General features: G+C 42.8%; 1 protein-coding gene across 11 annotated transcripts in view; it reads left to right on the top strand.

The window, feature by feature from the left end:
• Positions 1 to 15,332, top strand: part of foxp1b (forkhead box P1b) — a 205,417-nt gene that overhangs the window by 64,654 nt on the left and 125,431 nt on the right. Inside the window, exon 4 of one of the 11 annotated variants that reach the window (XM_054785286.1) lies at positions 2,686 to 2,775. The exons of 9 other annotated variants lie outside the window; for them this stretch is intronic. The gene's annotated coding sequence lies outside the window, so the exon portion shown is untranslated. Of the gene's footprint in view, positions 1 to 2,685; positions 2,776 to 15,332 lie in introns of those variants that run through there. One more of the 11 variants, XM_054785285.1, reaches the window with a different exon arrangement.

Genomic DNA, 15,332 nt, shown 5'->3' with positions numbered 1-15,332 from the left:
CCTGTTTACATGCGTGACCGGGCCAAAAAATTGCACGGACACCGTAAACGCCATGACGCAATGCACGCCATTTCCGCTTCTTCTTCCTGTATCCAAAAACAACACCGGCACGGTTGATAATGATTTTTTTTTAAACAAAATATGAGCATATTCTGGTTTTTCAAAAGGGTTATTGGTGTTTACATGGCCGTGCGCAACCGGGTTATTGCTATTATTCCCAGTTATGTTTGACTGCATGTAAACGTACTCAGCGTTTCTCTTATTTATCACAATGCTGGCTTTCTTAGGCTCCATTGTGGGTTATCTTGCAGCAAAAATCAACACGGAAAGCAGAGATTCGTGCTGTAATTGTGTTAGTTACATCGTAGACGAGTGACAGAGCTGACTTGCGGTTCCTTTGTCCATGCATTAGCAAGATCGTACGACGTTTTGTGATGAAAAAAATACAAAAAGAACACCACTGGATTCACGCAGTGTATTAATAACGCCACAAGACGCGCACCATATTGTATGCTAACCGGAACCTGAGGTACATTTTCAACGTTAACCGAAGAACACGCTAGCCGCCGTTCCACTGTACATCAATAACCACATGATTTTGCTTTTGCTGGGCTGTAAAAATCCCTTGCAGGGATTCCACGTTTCAGATGTGAATATTCATATTCTTGTTATCCTGTGTGTGTGAGCTGTGAGCCAAGGGGGCTGGGGGGGCGATGTGAAGCCATACTTTTAATAAAGCCCAGCTGCTGATGATCAAATAGTGTCCCTAATTAAGACCTAAGTGTACACCCATGTCAGATTCTCTCTGGAATGCTAACAACCTGTGATGTATCCAGAGGAATTTGCTGTGCACGCCTCAAAAGATGGACAGGGAGTTGCATTCAGGCGGGGAGGGGGGGGGCAGTGTTCACGTGGCAAACGAACATGTTGTTCACATCCATGTCACATGGAGGCTAATGAAGGCCACACTGATCCGTGGATGCAAGGCTTAAGGAAACGATCCCCCCTTTTTGGGGGGGAATATATTAGAGCCGCGTAACGGCGATGTGCCTCCCTGCCGTGCCAGTGCCGCTGCATGTTGACTTGTGGTCTGACGAGGCCGGTCGAAACGGCAGTCACGGTGATCACTCTTGTTGGAAACCACCTTGGCTCTTTTTCTTTCTTTTTTTTTTTTTACTCCACTTTATTTGGAGAGATTCTGCTGTGTGAAACTGCACACACTGTTCCTTCAAAGGTTATTGACTTTATTCAAATACTGTGGCTTTTGGTTGGTATTTTTTTTATTTATAGAAAACAGAAAGTGTGAGAGTTGCGCACCCCAATTTTTCTAGGTATTAATTGAAATTCAAGTGGTTCGGGTCCAATGAATAGCTTGAAATGGTGCAAAGGTAAGTGGTGAGGTTCCAGAGTAAAAACAAAAAAAAGGCAAAAATAATGTGTATTTCAGAATGATACTGTTTCAGGGATGACGACATGGGTCACTCATTCCTGGTGTTCCAAGTTCTGTGTCCGAGGTAAATATTGACAGGGAAGTGAAGGACATGGAAATGAAAAAGAACGTAACCTTCCCGGCCTTTATGTGCTCCGCTTTCTTCACACTGGGCGACACTGCGGTTGGCTTTTGCTGATCCTGCACGTGCCTGTCATAAATGGATGATCTAATTAGCCATAGCCGTCTTCCTGATGACAATGTGAGGTTTGCTCAAAAGATCCAAGCCTATTTCTTCTCACTCTACATGCAAGCAGCGTTCATGATGTATGTGATTTGCCGCAGGTTATGTGTTTTTTCATAACGAACGCTTACATTCTGCAGTTCCATTCATGCATTTGCAGCACTCAATGACAACACAGCGGGCTGTGTTGACTTTCCATCAGATGTCTACCATGCTGCTTTGTAAACTCAAGCCATGATTGTATACACAGATGGGGCACCGGGAAACACATTTACCAGGGTTGCACTCTGTTTGAGCACCCAGATAAGCACAACAAAACATGACAGGCAACAGATGTGTCACACACAGGCTGAAATCAAAACAGCGTCCGACCATAGAGTTGTGCACACGATCAGACGTGGTTTCGGTTACGATGAGGCAAGGAGGCAGAGAGTGCTGCCAGCAGATGAGACGAGGCAGCGCCTCTGCTGCTCCCAGCTTCCTTTCTGGAAGAGGACAAGGCTGTGCGGCTGCTTTGACACTTCAAGCCACTTTGTCATCCGAGGTGCTTTCTTTAGCTCGGCTCGCACGCGCTCATGCTGTTTTCAAACGGCTTCATATCAGCCATGTGACAGGTAGGCTTCCAATGACACAAAAGCCAAGGGCAATGTCGTCTTCAATACACTGCTTCAGTGCAAATGCACTTTGAACCCAAACCAAAAAAGAACCTAAGATAAATGTAGAAAAATAAAAACATGATTGGTGTCAGGGGGGTGTCAGGCTCAAAAAAGCCTGACACCCCCCAGTTGTTGGCCACACAGTCAGGAGATCTGGAAGATCTGGGTTCAGATCTCCATTGGGCATTTCTGTGTGGAGTTTGCATGTTCTCCCCGTGTGTGTGTGGGTTTTCTCCGGGTACTCCGGTTTCCTCCCACATTCCAAAAACATGCATGTTAGCTTCATTGGAGACTCTAAATTGTCCATAGGTATGAATGTGAGTGTGAAAGATCTTTTGTCCGTATGTCCCCTGCAGTTGGCTGGCGACCAGTCCAGGGTGTACCCGCCTCTTGCCAGAAGTCAGTCAGCTGGGATAGGCTCCAGCATATCTGCGGCCCTAGTGAGGGTAAGCGGCATAGAAAATTGATGGATGGTTGTTACCCAACATTTAGACTATATACCATTCCAGTTTATCATTCCAGTATTTACAAAAGGCTGGCTGTTCCTCAAGTATCTTTATATTACAGCAAGGATGAAGTTTCACTGATTGTATTCATGCTAAAAAATACAGCTGCTTCACCTGATCAGCTTTTTCACTTTTATTTTGTTAAACATTTAGCGAAGCCACAAAGTGTCCCAGCATGTATGCATGAAATAACACATTTACTCCCTATGCCTTCCTTCTACCTTTCATGTGGAAAACAAAATAGTCATTTACCATATGACACACATGGAAATGTAAATGGTAATGTCAGGATCTAAAACACACCATTTGAATATTGAAATGCCCCCACCTAACAATGTAATGCATTATGGATTTCAGTATTTGCATACAACTGTTTGGTGGTTTGAACTCGGGTATTAAGAAGATGATGCATTGATAAAAATGCTGAAAAAATAAATACGTCAGACCCAATGAAATGTCTAGAAAAAAAAGGCCCGTATCTTTACTGTTGGACAAAAGTAGAACTGAACACAAATGTTTTTTGGGGGGCAGTAATGTGTTTTTTTTTTGAGTCCATGCCCTGACGAGATATGCTGGGATCATTTTCAAGATGTTTCATTTGCAATGTCTCGTTTTTTTTTAACCTCATCTTGGCTCAATATTCCTTTTCATTGAATTATTAATACGCACATTCAATTATTTAAGAATGATAATTTCTGTACAGATTAATTTGAAGTCCTGGTGAAATATTAATGACTCATTTGAAAAACTTGTGAATTTAGGGAATTATGAATATAAACAGTCAAATGTGGCATAAAGTCAAGTCAAACTTATTGTTTAGATAGCAGACACTCTTGAGGTCAGTGATGACTGTGTGAGAACGGTGTTCCTCCGTATACCTTGGCTTCATCATGGGTAACACTACCTTGCATCCGTACCTGTTCCAAGGCTGTTATACTGTTGTATTGTTTTTCAGTAGATCATCAATACATCAATTAACCGCACAGCAAATCAAAATGAACTTGGTCATTTTGCCAGCCTCGATATATTGACTCCTCTCCCTACCAAACAGGCTGGGTGACAAGAGGGTTCATTCTGTGCATGTGTCTCCATGCCTAGCCGTGTTGGTTCTATAGCGGGATTGAACGGAGTGAGTGAACTCTCCTGTCTGTCATTCATTCAGTCTCTTTGTCCCAGTGGGGAGAGGCGGGACGGCAGCAAGTGTGCGCTCGCTAGCACTGTGTGTCGTGTCCGACGCGATCGATGATTTTCTTCGTGCCTGTTCTGCATAAAACACGATCTGATGTCATTTTCAGCCCGTTTGCGCGTCACCATCTTGTGATGTCGAAGCGTTTGTGACAAACACAATGAAATAAATAATACAAGATGGTGAAACTTCCGTTTCAGCTGCCATGTTTCCCGATGTATAACACCCCGATGTGCACCTAGCACATTTTGCTGCATCCGGAACATGCACTTTGACCAAACACAGACACAACGTGATGCCTCATTACGAACACGTAAACACCAAATGCCACACACAATGTTCCAAGCGAATCAAGGTACAGTATATGCAAATATAAATGAATATATATTAAATAAAATATGAAATTAACATATTATGAAAAGAATTGTGAAATGTGATCTGTTTAGGTAAACGGAACATATATTTCAAATAATAATAATCATGAGTTAACTGTAAAAGTGTCGTGATTGAGTGTGATGAAAAATGTTCATCAATTAGCACTGCTAGTAAAAAAATAACAAAAAAAGATGTTCTATTGTATTCATGAACTATGGACATTGGCAAATAATCTGCTATTGTACAATTGTAGCACCTTGCTTCATTGTTTTTATGCCAGTGATGAAGCACAATAACGCAGACATGAACCACTTCCTATTTAAAAGCCCGTAGTAGAGGAGAAACACATGATTTCAAATATTTGATATTTAAATTAGTTTCAAGTGAACAGAGACATGAGTCGGAGGCGAGTAGTTCCCCCTGGTGATCCTCCAGGCTCCTTTTGTTTCCTTGGTGTGTCTCCAGCTCATTAATGTTCTAAGCATGTGAGGAAAGCAGACCGTACTCCATAACCCGTACACGGGTGACACCTCGAGCCCAACACACATGCGCGTATACTGTACATTCACGCACGCACGCACGCACGCACGCTAACCCCTCAGCCTTTTTAAGTCCTTTGGCTCTTTTAGGACGTGATGGCCGCCAAGCTGGAGGATTAAAATGACAATAGTCTAATTAACTCGACCTCAGTGTCAGTGCACTAAAATGGTTGATGGCCTGTCACTTCCTGTTTCAAAACCTTTTGTCTCCTCACTGTCCAAAAAATATGATTTTTTTTTTAACCCGTAAAATGTCTCAACCTTACTTGATGGAATTCGCTAATGGCAATTAATTCCCAAAGGCTAATTAAATCTTGACATTTTTTCCCATTATTTATGTAACCCTCTTGTTCTCTCCTTTTAAAGAGTACAGTTACAGTAGGGAAACAAATGGTCCAAATAGAGGTGTTAATGCCCTGCCTCATTTCATTCACTATCCTCTCGTATCGGTGATACTGTCTGCTCTTGTCCACTATTTAGAACCACGAGCATCTTCAAAAAAGGCTAAAACATTTCAGGGTAAAAAAACAAATATATATATACTATATATATGTATATATGTATGTATGTATGTATGTATGTATGTGTATGTATGTATGTATACATACACAGTATATCTGCTTTATGCACATCATCTTTTACTCCTCTTCCACAAAAAAGACTGTGATTGCACCCCCATAATCTTAAACATATTTGATGGAGAAAAAGAACAAAAAAAGCTTTAATGACTGAAGTAGAAACTTCTTTTTTTCTTTCCATCATGTCGATTGGTGATTAAGGCCTATAGGGAGATCATTATACTTTAGACTGGAGTTAATGAAATGAAAACCTTTCTTTTCTTTTTGAAAAGAGAGGATATATTTTATTCTGCTATCTACAGACATCTCCCACCCTTGACAAGAGCCACAGAAACAGATTTGTTTTAGGGTTACAACCCCCTCTGCAGCCTGTGTGTCGGTGGCTGATATGAGAACTCGATGAATGAAGTGCTATTGAGGTCTGTCTCCTTTGCATCTGGCTCTCTCTGATGATGATCTCATAAAAAAAACCTCATTGCAGGTCATGTGGGATAAGTACGGATTTGGTGTCAGAAGAAATTCCGGGATAATCTTCAATGGTACTCGATGCAGGCCTAACAAACACCACTTAATGTATCAATAAACCATCCATCAGTACTTCGTTGTTATTTATTCACTGTGTTTACTTACACACATTAATCAGATGAGTTTGTCCTGTCCATGTTTCCACCTTTGCCTGAGCAGCTTGTACTTCCAATATAACGAATAACAAAGGTGATGCAACCCAAACGACCATCGTTGGCTGGCAGAGGCCCCACCCCATCGAATCCTAACGACCGTCTTTTGACACCACAAACGATGGAAACCATTCCTGGTTGGACATGCCCCCTCCTTTAAATACATACAGTAAATAAATAAATGAATACATTTGATGTGGCAGCAATCTGTGCTAGTTAGTCTGACTAGTGTTTGTCCCAGCTAGTGATCACAAGAACTGATGAAGCCAGTTCGGATGAAACATCTTCTGAGACAACCTGAACAGTCCAGGTGCGATAGAGTCAATGGCCTGAGAATACAGTAACCTGGACGAATGAGAATATTCACAGGCATGTTTTTTTTCTGTGAGCAAACACATGACTGCTGATCCCCCATTGAGGCCAACATGCACATGGAAGAAGCAGCAAGGAAATGACTCCTTTAGAGGAACTAAGCCCAGCCACTGGTTCAGGTTTGATGACAACACGTGAGTCCACATCAAAACCTGCAGAGTAAATTTGTTTACTGAACACATCAACTCTGTGGACAGAAAGATCCCTTTAACTGGGGACACAAATGAAACGTGGGGAGGGAAGGACGGAAGCCTCAATATTTGAGGTCCATGGCAACCCTGCCCCACACAGACCAGTTCTTGATCTTTGACTCATCACTCGCTAGAACACAAGCTAGGTGTTCTCAGAACCCTCGAGGACACAGCACAGAAAATCCCACGGACAACGGAAGACAGGAGGAGTGGACACATAAGGAAGGCTCTTTGGGAATCCAAACCAGGCCTTTGTGGAGCCTGCCAGGAGAAGAAGGACCAGTACACCTGAGCTCAAGGATGCAAACATGAGGTAGAATCTGGTGGTCCCTTTTGTGGCTGATTTGTCAGAGAAAGTGAAGGCTTTTCTCCAAACATCAACACCATCCCATACCCACGCACATCAAACCCACCACCCCCTCAGACAAAAGCTGGTTCACCCCAAAGATAAAATACAGAGAAGCAATGTCAGGAATGTTGTGTACAGTGTACCGAGAAGTGCAATCACCTCTACAATGGAGAGACCAACCCTTATACAAAAGCACACACAACACAGGAGACCACTTTCTTTACATCTCAGAAAGACGCGCACGTTCTTTTTGAGGACAGTGACGTCCAAATTCTGGATAAGGAGTACTGCTGTTTCAAAAGAAGCCATTTATGTCAAACTAGAGAGGCCTTCTCTAAACAGAGGAGGCGGTTTAACCCATCGCCTGTTGTCTCCTTAAGAACAATAACTATGTGTTAACATCTCCCCACAAAGACTGTGGCAGCAACCACAACAACTGCATTGTGGGCACCCCCGGGGTACACACTCACCACACATAAACGGGGAAACTCCACAGCTTAGCATTTGGAACTGAAGAAGCCTTTTGGATTCAAGGGGAAACCTAGTCAGCAAACAGTCCAGTTGTGTCTGTTCAAGCTTTTGTGGGTTCCCACTCCTAGCGTTTACCTTGCCATTGTTTGTGGTGCACTGAAGGCGCATGGCAAAGTGGCGGCCGCATAGCATATATTTAACTGTCCATGTGGAAAATTCACATCTGGTGTATGATGTGTATTGGTGGAACATACCCCCCCCCCCCCCCCCCCCCCCCCAATCCCCCGAACAGTACTCACATTTCATCATCTGTTCACCAGCGCCAGGGTGCTCCGGCACAAGTTGCCTGCTCTGGATCCATCTGTTGTTATTATTTTCCACTGATAATTGACTTGAACAATGGAATGCTTGTGTCCCCCCCTTGGCTTTGAAACTTAATACCATGTTTATTTGCCAGAGGTCTCACTAGCACTCTCTGTTCTCTGGTACTCCATCTGACCCCTCAATTTCTCCCTCTGTCTCTTCACCTAATGTCACTCCACCCATAGTGCCCCCCACCCCCCACCCCTGAGCTGCTCAAGAGGTACTTGGGGCAACAAAAAAGAGGAAAAAACCATTGGGAATTACTCTGAGACAGTCATATGATGCCACTTTATAAAAGTTTGCTAGCGTCTCCGGCGGTTACGCTCTGTTTGTCGTGTTTTTACAATTGCACATTGTTCAGTGGTTGCGAAATATGGATGGGGAGACAAATATACACTATGATGGACCGAGGCAGCATCATATTTGCATGTTTTACCTCACTTTAAGACCTCTCTCTAGAGCCTTTTGAGTACAGTGAAACCTTGGTTAGCATCATTGATTTGTCCCAGAAGGTCTGACTCTAACCAAAACGTACTCTGACCGAATACATTTTCTCTATAAGAACTAATGTAAATCCAATTAATCTGTTCCAGAAAGACAAAACTCTTAACACGTTTTATAGTTTTACATTTCTAGTTCAAAATGCACACAAAGGTGCAGACCTCAGTTATATCGAATTTGCTCCAAGTTAGAGTAAAACTTTTCTACCATGGATGCTGAGAGACTTGCTATGATTGGTGCACTAGTCCAGCAGCAGAATCAGAACCTCCACAGATTGCAACAAGCTGTTGACAGAAGAAGAGAGAGAAGAAAGAGAGACAGAGTTGTGTGGGTCAGACAGTTGTTGTGTTTGCAGAGACACACTAGAGGGCACTGTGGGACTGCGAATGAGGATCCACGAGCCTTCCAGCAAGTCATGAGGATGCCACCAGGCCGCATGCGCAGAACGCCGCTCTATCGACGCTCGCGTCACCGCTAAACCAACGTTCGCTACCGTTAAACCAACACTAAAGCAACGGCGGCTTCAGCGGTGCACCGCTAGGACAACACCCGTGTTTTCTTGTTTTTTTCCCATTTTGTGTGCAGTTACGAGTGGTGATTATTTTTTTCACTGCTCCAGGGCCGCTACAGCAAACTTCGGGCGGTGTGACTGGGCTTTACTCGCGCCCAACGAGTCACAAAGTCAGTGTGGTTTGCAAATGCAAAGCCTCATTCACAAACAAATGCATTTTGTTTGCAAACAAAGACATTCTGCTTCAGGAAGGAATAGAGCGTGTTTTACACATACAAAGGAACTTATTTCTTCAATGGTGAAATTGTAAATGGTTCATGGTGTTATATTTGTGAATGAATTGTTATGTATTGTTATTGTCAAACAACCCCTTTTTTATGTCGTGTTTATGTTGGTGTAGTTGTTTAGACATTTGAGTTGTCACAAAAGCAAAACAAATATTTGTGTCGAAGTGAAAGTTATGCTTGAAATGTATCTTTTCACAAAAAGCTGTTTTTCTCCCCTTTTAGTCTGGAACTGACATTTTCCTGAAACGTACGTATGTTCTACTGCGGATTACTAAAGTACACAAAAAGATGGAAGAAAACTTTTTTTATCTGATGAAATATGGGAGTCGAGTCTTTCTTTTGGTAGGTTGCGTGTTTCTATAGCCACAGAACGCAGTATTTTGTGTGCCAGTCAAAATGGTCTACAATGGCCGGTAGCGAAGGGGTAGGTCGGCGACAGCTGGAATGGAAGCCGTGACCCAAAGTTGAAGCAAATAAACGACACTTAAACTGCAGTCTCCGTCACGGCTACACGACACAGTGAGTTTATTCCAGCAGCTTTTACCCAACACCCGACTTCTTACCAAAGTCATGTGACAGTTTTTCCAAGTTGTGCAATTGTTTTTTGTACTTGGAGGAAATTTTTTTTGTATACTTGAAGATACTTTTAATTGAAGGGATGTGCACGTGTAAAAATGATGTATTTGTTTGATAGGAAAAAGAAAATGCACTCGTTTGTGACTGATGCTTTGTATTTGCAAGCCACACCGAGTTTGTGGATCGCCGGGCGCGAGTAAAACACGTTTTGTGTGTTTGTGAGGTTTTGGCTTGATTTTAGCTCCATGATTGCTGCCATTGCACATTTTACATTTAATATCCAACAACTAAGGCCTTATTCATCAATACTGTCCAATGTTCAACTGCATGTTCTTGTTTTTGTTTGCTTCTTTTGCATTATTTCTGCTTGCTAACAGCTCTGTTAGTTCTTCATTACTCTGAGTGATTGTGTTTATGCAGAGGATCATCTGACGGCACTTTACACCAAGGCTGGGCATCGCTCTGTTACACGCGCAAACGCACACACGCACGCACACACGCACAGTCGGTCCTGACGCGTAGCTGAAAAATTCAATGTTTGTTGTTGACCTGCTTTTTGTCAAGTACTGTCCTCCCTTCTTCACGGGCTGCCAGGGAACGTAAGTCACGACAGTTGTGGTAAACGCAGGATGGAAACATTTGTGTTTCACTGCAAACATTACTCACAAATCTGAAATGACTTCACTCTGCGTTTGTGGTGGTGGATTGCGGGCGCTGTTGTTAAATGACGTCATAGTCTCATTTGCATAAGTGGCCGTGCCGCAGATGCCTGTCATTGTAGTGGAATCGTGGCAGAGACCAAAGGTGAAACGCAAACCGAAAATGTTGAGAAATAAAAATGAACTTTCTTCCACTGCCACTTGTTGCCGTTTTTACTTTAAACGTCACAAACAAGACTGAGCCGCCTGTGAGTGCTTTGACATGGGGGAGGTCCCAAAGCTGCACCAGCTGCTCATCGAGAAGAGCGAGAGATGCTTTTAATGTCAGTCTCCAAAAGTCTTCCCCACACCAGAAAAAGCTTTTGAGAAAAAAGAGTTGAGAGAGATCTCCATACTTGCAAAACAGCAACAACAGCGATGCATCCTGCCACGCCTTCTTCTCTGGCACAGCAGGGGTGTATGAGGTTGGTTAAGAGGCGGAGTTACGAGGCATACCGCCACCTACAGTACAAAGTTGTATCGACAAACTGCATTCACAGACAGTCCCGTTATAATGTGCTTATGGAACAGGTTGTGCCAAATCTATTTGTGGCCGTCCCAATTAGAAAAAGTAATGCATGGGAAACACTGAATCACATACTTTCACATATGATAATGGTGTTTCTTTAGTTTATTGTGCAAATGCTTTCACACATTTGGGATTCTGCACCAGCACAAACCTCAGTGTGTTAATGCATTGGCTGCCTGCATGCTTGGATGATACACAATCCTGTAGCTAGGTGGCAGCAGTGCTCAAACTAATCAACAGACTGCTTGCTCAATCTAGTACAGCATGTTAGCATTGTTAATATGCTAAAGTTAGCATTTAAACCATTTTCACAGGTATAAACTTATATAGACTAAGCGCTATCATGCTAGGGTTTATGCTAAAAGGTAGCATGTTAGGTAGCATTGCTAACATGTTAACATTGGCTTGTTAGCTTTTTATTATTTCCAAAGGTATAAGCATATATAGACGATGTTTTCATGTTAGGTGTTAGCATGCTAACAGTTATCATGTTAACGTTGTTAGTATGCTAATGTTAGCATATTAGCATTTAAGCCATTTTCATGGGTGTAAACTTGCGTGAAGACTAAGTGCTATTATGCTATGTGTTAGCATGCTAACAGCTAGTATGTTAACATTGCTATCATGCTAATATTAGCATGTTTTCTTTTTTTGCCATTTTCTCAGGTACTTCCTCATATAGACACTTAGCATGTTAGCATATGCTATCGTTGTAGGTGTAAGGAGTGCGCTCCTGGGTTGTAAGCCAAGGGTGCTGTTGACTTAGTCTAAAGAACAACAAGGCATCAAGTCACATTGCCAACGCATGCGCACACGCGCACACACACACGCGCACACACAGACACACATACACACAATGCTTAGACCAAGCTTTTCTGCTGTTACTGTTGCCTGCTGTCATTGTGTTGTGGCTCAGTCAGTGCACAGAATGGTGAGGTATAATACGGGGGGAGTATTCCTGGAGTGAAATGGCTGTAAAAGGGGCTATTGATTTTAGCATGAATGAATATGATGGTGATGTGTGAAGTTCATTAACGAGCCACCACAGACACAGTATCAAGAGTGCTTAGAGAAATTAATGGAATTACTTACTTAATGTAAATATTCATGAGCTCTCATCTTTTTATCTGCACAGTTTGAAGCGTGAGGATAGCCTGTCCATTAGAGGACCTCGAGCCCATTGTTGCAATTGAGCACATTCTGTGGAGGGGTATCGATACATATAATGAGCACTGGGTCTTGCAACAAAGCCACCCTCACTGGTAACACACCTGGGATGAGAGTGCATGTTGTGAAGCTCCCTCCTAAAGGGGGAAGTCCTCTTTGGACTACGTCTGTGAGCTTAATGAGTCTTTGTGTGCGCCACAGTTGTCCATTACCTTTAGTTAACCCTTTAGTTAACTCCCCTCAAAAGTGTGTTTACATCACACAAAACCATTTTGTATTCACTATGTCTATGCATTGCATGCATTGTCAATGACTATGCATTCTTTACTTGTGTACATACTTGTGTATCTTGCTTGCTGCTGTAACAGATGAATTTCCCTGCTGTGGGATTAATAAAGTACTACTACTACTACTACTACATAATAACCAATAAGGGAATATTGCAGACTTTAATATATTTGGATCAGCAAATACGGTATTTAAGCTTCAGTCTGAATGACGTAGTGCGCTTGAACACGTCATCACTGGAACACAGCAGTGCAAGGACAGCAAGGGGAGCGCAGCACAGTGTATCCCGATAGGCGTATACGTGACCCAATATCCGGGTTAGAAAAGTCATATTTTGTTTTTTAAAAAATGGAATATGAGCATATTCTGTTTTTTTCCAAAAGGGTTATTGGTGTTTACATGGGAAGTATTGCTAATAGTCTGGTTATGATAGGATTAGTGATGAGTGTTTCACATTAAGAGAGCTTCTAATATCGAAGATGTCATTTATGTTGTGCATCATGAGAATGTGGTCCTATGTGGTACTGTAAGTAGTATCAGTTTCCCAAGTGGATGCAGCTGCTATCGTAAATGCCGTGACTTTATTTAGAAAGATTGTGTAAAGGCTGTGATTGGTCGTCTGGTAGAAGACACTATCGTGTGCGTACACCACCCGGTCATGGAGACCACCTCCCAACGCCTCACGTTGCTGCAGTACAATTGAGTGTCGTAGTGCATGGATAAGTTGGGGCTGCAGTAAGACCCCCCCTTTTCACGTTCATCACTGCCGTTGGTTGTCGACTACGGACGCTAACGAGCCCAATAGTCTGTTACTAAAAATTAGAAACAACACATAAGATTTGGCTTTAAATATGCAGTCCAGTCATTGCTCACCACTTCGTGCTTCCCATTTTGTGGCTTCATCATGTTTTTTCAGAAACATATGAATGAATGAATCATGCTGTTTCACGGTAGAATATGCCCCATTACTATTTTACATTTTTAAGCAAATTGTACATATTTTTTGCCTAAATGAATCCCGCTAATGGCTAAGTGAAGTAAAATACAAATATAAGGCATTCAGACTACACATTCAAATACGCTGTCAAGGAGATGCCGTCTTCTCCACTGGTCACTAGGTGTCAGTAACGTGGGGAGACACACAAGCACCAGACAGGCTTTTTTATTCCAGGTGTGAATTATCCCACAACTTGCACAAAATCCCTAATAAGCACTTGGGCTTCTGTTGCACTTGTAGCCCACGTCAAGCTAAAACTCAACTCTGAACCGCCGACGTCACTTCCTCAGCTCCTCTAGGGAACACTTTTATCGCAACACGCACGAGCACGAGCCTTACTTATGTCTTAAACGGCATATTTCCTTTTATTCTGCCTGCTTTATTGGGTCATTTGAATGGCAAGGTGACTGTAGGGGTGTTATGTCATGTCTAGAGGGCTCTAATCATGTTAAAAGCTGTATTTAGAAGGTCACAAACACAACTACCAAAATATTACTTCATAAAAGAACTCATCAAATTAATAATACTAACAGTTGGGTCAGGCGCCACTTAACCACCATTGGAAGGAACCAGCGTGAGGATTTCATTGTGACTGATATTCTTGTTTATTTGCTCACGTACAAAACCAACCTCGGAACATAATTACGTCTATCATAATTTGCTCCATTTCCCAAAATATTTGAGCCTGTGATGCTCTCGTTCCTCCCCAGCTGGCTGAAGCAACGCCCGCTTGCTCATCCTCGCCCTACGTTACCTGCCCCCCTACTGGTCTAACTGGCAGCATTACAGCCTTGTGCTGTTTGGAAATGAGACCATTATCTCTTTAGGTCTGCTAAGGTAAGATTGGCTTTATGCACGGAGACCAGATCCACTCCCCCGGGGGTTCAGTTCCCTTTGATTTGCAGCAAATCCAAATGAACTGTTGTTAAAATGCTGGCTGATGCTTGTCAAGGAAGATTATGCGTCATGTCCATGCCTTTAGCTCACAGGTGATGGGGAGTCATTATGTTCAGTCGTTTGAAGCTGAAAAAGCGTCCATTTCATTTGTCACCACTTTCTGATAACGTGTTAATTGGAGGATAATTCATCACAATAACGAGCTGTGTTATTTAAAAAAACTGCTGTTAGGTATTTTTCTGTTGTTTTTGTGAAATACCAAATGCCTGGTCACAGCTTGGACTACCAAATGTGTGATGCAGCAGGGTAGGGGGGCAGCCAATGTGACTTTTCTTGATTTCATACGTCCATATTTGGATACGCTTTAACGCTTTTCTTCAAATGCACCTGATATTTCACCCGCAGTGACTTTTTCCATAAAAATAAAATGTCGTCTTTTTCCTGGGGTTGCGTGCTCCGCTGGGAAAACCTCGTGCACACAGAAGAGTGGCGCCCGTGAGAGTTGATCTTCACAATGTGATTGCCACAAGGGGGCTGAGGGTCGGAGGGCTGCTGATCAATGGCATTTTTCCAAAGATCTATGAATACATCATGCTGCTTTGTGGTTGTGCATGGCCTTTTATTAGTCAAAACATATGCAGATTTCACAACCTTTTCAATAAAGCATTCAATTAAGCATTTTCAAGCATAAAAATACAAATGAATGAACTAAAACACAAATATAAGGCACAGAGTGACCGGAGGGTGTGTTCCAACTATAGGGGGGTCACACTCCTCAGCCTCCCTGGGGAAGTCTATCCCAGGGTGCTGGAGAGAAGGGTACCACCGTTAGTAAAACCTCGGCTACAGGAGTGCAATGTGGTTTTTGTCCCGGTCGCAGAACACTGGACCAGCTCTACCCCCTTGCAAAGGTACTGGAGGGGACATGGGAGTTTGCCCAACCGG

This window comes from Dunckerocampus dactyliophorus, chromosome 8 (assembly GCF_027744805.1).
Source record: "Dunckerocampus dactyliophorus isolate RoL2022-P2 chromosome 8, RoL_Ddac_1.1, whole genome shotgun sequence".
NCBI lineage: Eukaryota > Metazoa > Chordata > Actinopteri > Syngnathiformes > Syngnathidae > Dunckerocampus > Dunckerocampus dactyliophorus.
Note: the sequence above shows the minus strand (reverse complement) of the source record. Positions and strands in the feature narration are given on the sequence as shown.